Source organism: Neltuma alba, unplaced genomic scaffold (assembly GCF_004799145.2).
Source record: "Neltuma alba isolate B1F8T4 unplaced genomic scaffold, ASM479914v2 tig00006901_pilon, whole genome shotgun sequence".
Classification (NCBI taxonomy): Eukaryota; Viridiplantae; Streptophyta; class Magnoliopsida; order Fabales; family Fabaceae; genus Neltuma; species Neltuma alba.
In genome coordinates, this window is record NW_021634615.1 from 2933 (window position 1) to 11209 (window position 8277).

General features: G+C 32.6%; 1 pseudogene; it reads left to right on the forward strand.

Annotated features, from left to right (window-relative positions):
• Window positions 1-2243: 2243 nt before the first annotated feature.
• LOC114751405 (abscisic acid 8'-hydroxylase 3-like) lies at window positions 2244-4742 on the forward strand (annotated as a pseudogene).
• Window positions 4743-8277: the final 3535 nt, after the last annotated feature.

Genomic DNA, 8277 nt, shown 5'->3' on the forward strand with positions numbered 1-8277 from the left:
TTGAATTTATTCAATCCTTAATTTGATTCTTTCGGACTGACAAAACTAAAGTGGGTGTGCGACAACATCAGAATTGGCCTTGAGCGAGAAATAAAATTAAAATTAAAATTAAAAAAACGTGAAACACTCGCACCAACGACGTGCATGAGAATATCATAACGGTCGCCATGCAGTGCAAACTGCAAAGAGATGATAGGATCAAATAACATGTATTAATACAAATATTAGGTTTATTTTTTCCCCAAAAATCATATCTATTTTTAATATTATTAAAACTATATGCTGAAGAAGGTAAAAATATATCAGAGGTAGAGCTGCCTCAAAAACTGATTTTATTTGGAAGAGTCTCATACCGAATAGTGTGATTATGTTTTTTATTTTATAATTTATATTGATATTTTTTAACTTTTTAATTTATGCTGATATTGATTTCTTTTGGGGGAAAAAAGAAGAAGTATGAGATCAGTAAGAGTGGGTAGAAAATGAAAATAGTGCTTTAACCGTATACGCAACATATTTAATTTTCTGGTAAGAGCACCATTAAGTTAATTATTATAACAAATTGCAATGCTTAAATCTTAAAAAGCCTTGAAAGTTGTAGATGGCACAATATATTGCTCAGAACCTTATTCTTGTCCCCCCCCAGCAATTCACCGCTCAGATTAAATATACTTCTTGCAAAGACATTCCTTTTCCATAGCCCCAAAAAAGGAAACATTATTTGTGGAACTTTTCTCGTGTTAACTGTTGATTAAAAAAGAATAACATGTCTGGCAATAATTTTTTTCCAAAAAAAGAAAAATGTAATCATCAACATAAAATTTATCACGCTATATTCTTTTGTTCCTTTTGGCTAAATCAGCTGCAACTTTTCATTGAAAACTTAACAAGCTCACATCACATCTTTGATTCATTTATGATAAAAAGGATCCATCAATGACTTAAAAGGGAGGGAAAAAAAAGAAAAGAAAGGAAAAGAAACTATCCAAGCCAAAGCCACAAAATAAAAAGGGTGGCTTATTTTAAATTTGATCCAACATATAATAAAAATAAATATATCCAGTTATCTATAAAAGCTCACATCTTTTTTTTTATATTAAATGTAGAAATTCCGAATGACGAAAGTGATGGCCACCTAACTCATCTGTGTTTTTTTTTTCTTTGATAATTATCTAGAATTTTTTAAAAACAAAAACATCATTAACTTTTTTTTATCACGCTCGATTTAAACACAAATATATTAAGGGTTAATTAATCCGTAAGTCTTTATAGTTTCAACCAATTTTGAATCAAATCCTTATAATTTTTTTTATCGAGTCCTTATACTTTCACCTGTTTTTAAGTAGGTTCTTACATTTATTTTTCTTTTTATTAAGTCCTTATAATTTCACTAAATTTTTAATCAGGTGCATGTAGTTTTAATTTTTATTTATTAATTAAATAGATTAAGACTGAAATATAAAATATTAATAATTAAATTAATAATTATATAATAAAAAATAAGTAATATAATTAATTGATTCACTAAAAAAATTTAGAAAAATTAATTTTTTTGCTGAGAAAAATAAAATTATTATAATAATTCATTACTTTTAGAATATTATTGTTTATAAACTAGTATTAAATAATATACACTACTTTATGTTTATAGAATAGAATTTATAAAATAAAGAATAAAAAATTCAGGGATTTAATGAAAAATAAGATAAACTCATAAGGAATTGATAAAAAGAAAAATAAATAAAAAGACCTAATTAAAAACAGGTGAAAGTTTAAGGACATGATAAAAAAAAAACTACAGAGATTTGATTCGAAATTAGTTAAAACTATAAGGACTTTTAGATTAATTATCCTAATATATTAAATTATTAATGTAGGATTTAAGTTCGGAACTTTTTTCAAATATGGCATAGTTAACGTTGTCACTAGAACATTTTGTCCTTGACCCACTATTTATTTAAAAAATAAATAAATAATGCGTTAAATTAAAAAAATGTTAAGAAATTTACATATTCCCCATCTCATTTATGTTTCAAAGCCGGAAAGAAAGGTGCTTGTACGGTCAACCCAATCTTTTGGGTCGTGCCACGTGCCGCCTCCTCTTCCCCTTCTCCTCGTCTTCCTCTCCGTCACACTCACATCGAATTAAAATTGCTTCCGGGTATGGACATGGGTCTTAAAAGGGAAACCTTCTTGCTCTCTCTCTCTCTACCTATAAACACCTCTTGCTTCAACTCTCTCACTCACCTTACCATGGATTTCTTTCCCTTCTTCTACTTCTTCTTCTTCGCTCTCTCTGTTTTTGTCTTCTCCTTTCTCTGCAAATCCTTCTCCTTCAACCTCCCCACTCTGCCTCTCCCTCCAGGTTCCATGGGTTGGCCTTACATAGGCGAAACCTTTCAACTTTACTCGCAAGACCCTAACCTCTTCTTCGCCTCCAAAATCACCAGGTTCTTGTGACTTGCTGGTTGCTATCTTCTTCTTATTCTTCTACTCATCACGAATTCTCTTCATGGGTTCCTCTGTTTTTCTGCTTTTTTTCCTCTCAGGTATGGCTCTATCTTCAAGTCCCACATTCTGGGTTATCCCAGCATCATGATTTCAAGCCCGGAAGCTGTGAAATTCGTGCTCAACAAAGCTGATCTCTTCAAACCAACTTTCCCTGCAAGTAAAGAGAGGATTCTGGGGAAGCATGCCCTCATGTTTCACCAAGGAGAGTACCATTCTAAGCTCAGAAGACTTGTTCTTCGTACCTTCATGCCTGAAACTATCAAGCACATCGTCCCAGACATCGAGTCCATCGCCATAGCTTGCCTTCATTCTTGGAAAACCGAGAAACCAACACTTTTCTCGAAATGAAGACTGTAAGTCACCCCAACACCCCCAAAAAAAAAAAAAAAAAGAGGAAGCTAAATGGTTACACTCTGTTTCATTGATGGGTTTTTCTACTGCTTGTTCCAGTTCACCTTCAACGTGGCTCTGCTTTCGATACTGGGAAAAGACGAAGGGATGTGTAGAGAAGACCTTAAACGGTGCTACTACATTCTGGAGAAAGCGTACAACTCGATGCCGGTGAATCTTCCGGGGACTCTGTTTCACAAGGCAATGAAAGCGAGGAATGAACTGGGTAAGATATTGGGTAGAATTATGGCGAAGAGGATGAAGGAGAAGAAGACGGAAGAGAAGAAGAGGGACTTGCTGGGGTGGTTGATGGAGGAGAAGGCAGAGCTCACCGACGAACAGATAGCAGATAACGTCATCGGCGTCATCTTCGCAGCTCGGGACACGACAGCGAGTGTGCTGACGTGGATTGTCAAGTACCTCGCTGAGAATCCCTCCGTCCTCCAAGCAGTCACCGTGAGTGTCTCTTGCAGCTGTTGATATTCTTTTTTCTTTTTTTTTGATAAAATGTTGATGCTTTTTTGAAAGTGTAAGATTCAAATGCTGACATTAAGCGCGTGTGGCATAATGGCAAGGGATGTGCCCTATATATAAATGGTAGGTCATGGGTTTTCTTTAATGAAAAAAATTTAAAGATTAAAAGATTTTGTAAAATTTAAAAAGTCGAATGTTATTGAAAGAATTTTTAAAATACATATTTTTTTTTTGTGATATTAGTTGTAAGAAAGACATAAAATTTACCAAAACCAACCCAATTAATTATTTTAGATGTATAATCTCTCTTTTTCATCATATATTATTTTTGGGTGACGTTATAGGAGGAGCAAGAGTGGATAGTGAAAGGGAAGGAAGAAAGGGGAAAAGGGGATGGTTTGAAGTGGGAAGATACAAAGAAGATGACGATAACTTCAAGGGTTATCCAAGAGACTCTCAGAATTGCCACCATTTTGTCCTTCACTTTCAGAGAAGCTGTCCAAGATGTTGAATACGAAGGTCAGTGTAACAATACTATTCAACAGCCTAACATAAATGTATTTTATGCTCTCTCTTTTATCCAACAAAATCAATCTCAAATTTAAATATCATCAGGCCACTTGATCCCCAAAGGCTGGAAAGTTCTGCCACTCTTCAGAAACATGCACCACAGTTCAAACTACTTCAAAGAACCAGACAAGTTTGATCCTTCCAGATTTGAGGTATTAATTCACAAACATGAGCTTTTATTTTTGTTGCCACTATATATGTACACACACTTACTTGACCAATGACTCAGTTCCCTTTTTTAATTTTAATTTTTATAGGTAGCTCCAAAACCCAATACTTATTTGCCCTTTGGGAGTGGGATCCATGCATGTCCTGGGAATGAACTTGCTAAGTTGGAGATTTTGGTGCTTCTTCACCACTTAACCACCAACTACAGGTTTCTCAACTTCCCCACTCTATCACAACCAATGATGCTCATTTTTGCAATAAATACAAATTCAATATTTTCTCTTTTATATATTCATATGTGTGTTTTGAACATTTGTTGCAGGTGGTCCATGGAGGGAGTACAAAATGGGGTTCAGTATGGGCCATTTGCTCTTCCCCACAATGGATTGCCCATCAGATTGTGTCCCAAGAAATGATTATCTCCCAACTGGTTTCCAACTTTTTGGCCAAAATTACGAAGCACTCATTAAATCTCCTTTGGGGATAAGAGATACCCTAGAGTGGCTCTTTACCATACAATCCACCAAAGTCAACTGTATATGGGACCCATGAAGTCTAGGAAAATTGACTTGTAAAATTTTTAATGGAAAAAAAATTGAATTGAATGAAAAAATAAATAACAATTGTTGCATATATTTTTTACTGTGTGTCATCCTTGCCTTTTTTAATTCTATATGAAATTTAAAATTGTTAATGCAGATAATGAATAACTTTGTTGACAATAATATTAATTTCCATCGAGATATCGAGAGTAAAGATATACTTCTTCTAACCATATCCATATACAGGTACTATAAGTTAAACCCTCAACCATTCATTTTAGAGATAAGAAGTCTTATTCGTCATGCCAACCTAAATTGACAAATTCTATGTAAATTTTACCAAAATGTGTCTGTCCTATTAGAAAAGACTATGCCCGCTCAAATAAGGGATGTCGAGTTTCATATCTATTTGGTAAGAGGAAAATGAAGAAAACAGAAAGACATTTTTTTTTAATAAGTTCGATTTAAAAATTGAACTAGGGTTAAAATTTTGCAATTAATTTTTATGACTTTTATATATTGCATAATCTCTTTATTAAAATTTTATAACCCTATTTTTCTATTTTTTTATTTTTTAAATCATTAAAATTTTTATTTTCCCTTCATGTCCTTGTGCTAGTTCGCGAGATTTTTTTTTTTAAAAAAAAACTTTTGGAAAAGCTCACTGGTGTCAAGGTCTACCATCATTTTCAAGCAATCCAGCACTTCGGACTATAATTGACTATTCAAATTTGTCATATTTACTTTTTTTTTTCTTTGTATTTATTGTCTTTTCTGAGTCAGTCTCTCTAATGAACGTGTCTTAAAGAGGGATGATGAATCCTGTGGGCTACATCAAGTGTAAAATTCAAAGCAAATCACATTATCTACAAATTTTAAATACTTCTCCCGTCATAAATATAAAATCTTTATATTAGTGTGTATAAAGATTTTATATTTAGGACCGGAGGAGTAATATAATTTATTTTCCCAATAGCAGACATAATCCTATTTTCGAAGCTCATCCTCATTGATCATATTCTTATATTATTTTACAAGTCAATAAAGAAGTTTGAATCTGAACATTTTTTAAATGTTGCATGCAATATAATATATATATATATATATATATATAAAAGCAATTGGTAATTTGGAACTCTATCCTTCAATATAATCTACAGGACATTGAAGTGATTAACATCGTCCTCGTCAAAATGAAGCTGTTACGTGTCTCTCTCTCCCTTGTGTTATTTTGTGTTGCCGTGTATTAATGGCTTGGTTTCTCATACGTCTGTCCAACCTATATATTTAAGTCCATGACAAGTATGCTTCATTTTGGTTTGACTAAACTTATACATTCTTAATTAATTTTTTTCACCTTATCTGGTAATTAAATTGTGGACCCATGTGTTTGATGTATTTTTTGGATATGTGAATTAATAATGCATGTTTTATCTTAATGGAATTTTGTGAGTTTAGAAAATACATGAAAGGTATGTAAGTCTACTTTTCTATTTTGTTTTGACTATTTGTTGCTTCACTGTTAGCTTTTGTGACAGAATTTATATATTGAGACAATTTATTTAGTCAATTTTTTTATAAATATTCTTTTTTTTTTTAATTCCAATCACCCAATGAAAGAAGCTCACGGACCCACATACTTATGGGAAGCCGACTCATGCTTAAGCAAAATTTAAAGAGATGGTACGTGTCAATTAAGCCAACCAGCTCTCATTTTTATTGATACTGCTTGGTAAAAAAAGGAGATCATTCATACAGTACGGATCACTATGGAGCCCTTAAATACTTTCAAGTTTTTCCAAAATAAAATCTAGCATGAATTACACCGAGTTGAACATATAATTATTTGAATGGAAGAAAAGTATCGCATTAATTTAAACTACGTTCCCAGTTAAATATTCTTTCAGATCCCCTCCATTATATACTACATCCGCTCTGTAATATAAGATCCTGTTTGACTTTTATTTTGATCCTAAATATAAAACCCTAATCTACTTTGTCTCTTATATTTACTTAATTTTTTCTAAGATAGTCCTTTTAATAATTATAGTTCTAGTCAATACACTTGATTAGTAAGGATATTTTAGGAAAGACAACACCTATTTAGGACAAATAATTAACTCAACTTACTTTCTTAATCTTTTTAAATTAATCAACTGGTTTTTATAATTAAGAGCGGAGATAGTATTTGTTAATATTTCGTTACATATTCGAGTTTTTTTTTTTTTTTTGAAAAGTGTAAAGGTCAATCTGTAATGGCCAAATTTAGTACCCATGCTTCCTTACATGAAAGAGAAAAATCTGTGATTTGATTACCTATGTATTCATACATTTGTATTTTAACAAATTATTTCTGAATTACACGTCAATTACACAAAATCTTTTTTTTTTCTTTTGGTTACAAAAGAGGGCTAAGCCCAAACACAAAACAGCCATTGGTCACCAAAGTTCTCAACTGCTGCGGGCAAGAGGTCAAAATTTCAGAACTAGATAGACCCTTTTTCGCTAAGGAATCAGCTAACTGTTCAGGACAAATGAATAATAATTGTTTATTATAAGTTTTACATTAATATAAATTATAAAATATCATATAATTTGTGTTCATGCACATAACACTTCAGGTATCAATTAATGGGTGTAATAACTACAATTCCCTTTCCCTTATCGTAAGTTCTTTTTTCTATCCACCCCCCGAACCCCCCCCCCCAAAAAAAAAAGCAAGACGAAAGATGTGTAATGAATTAATGAATCATCATAAACTGGAGGCTAAAACGGGCTCCCTAAAGAAGTGGTATAGTGAATAGTACACGAGTGTCTCTCAACTATCAAGAAATAAGATATTTATTCCTTTTAAATTGGAAGCATGTGCATGTGTAAGAACTCGTATTTTTCATATGAAGCATGCGGATAGCTCTTGACCTCTCGTGAGCGTGGGTACAAGCTAACGTGGTGATGACCAATGAGGGAATGAGCTGTGAAGATAAAGAAAGGAAAATGGTCCTCAAATAATTGGAACACTGCTCCTCTTTCATTCTCGTACGAAGAAGATAAAGAATGTCATGTAATGTGTGGCAAAGGGGTGATTAAAAAACGAAGAGGAAGTGAAATCCCAAGAAAAGAATATAATTATTAAAAAAATTTAATGATAAGTGAGTAACATAAACTTTGTTGTTATTTCTTATATTAGAACTTATCATTCACCTGTTATGAGATATTTCAATAATTACATTTTTTTTTTGAAACTACAATAATTTTCCCACAAACAAAAGACACTTAGCTTTTCATTAAAGGGGGAAAAAGGCATGCATCGCTATCTCTTTTATTTCTAAATGAATTCCATAAAACTGGACTTAAATTTTCATCTTGGAAAAGTAATACACATATTAATGTTGCAGTTAAAGAGGAATGTCATGAAGATTGAGCTATCGATTGACTTGGCCTCATTCTTGCCATTGCTATTACGCACTGTTGAACCAGAGTGGGCAATATTCGGCATGTGTCAGATTCGACACGTTTCCCTGAGAGTCAATATATAAACAAGCAATAAAGCAAATCATGAAATTGCATTTCCACAATTACTAAAAAGCTCATCATATCATGGCACCACGAAGGAGACCTGTTC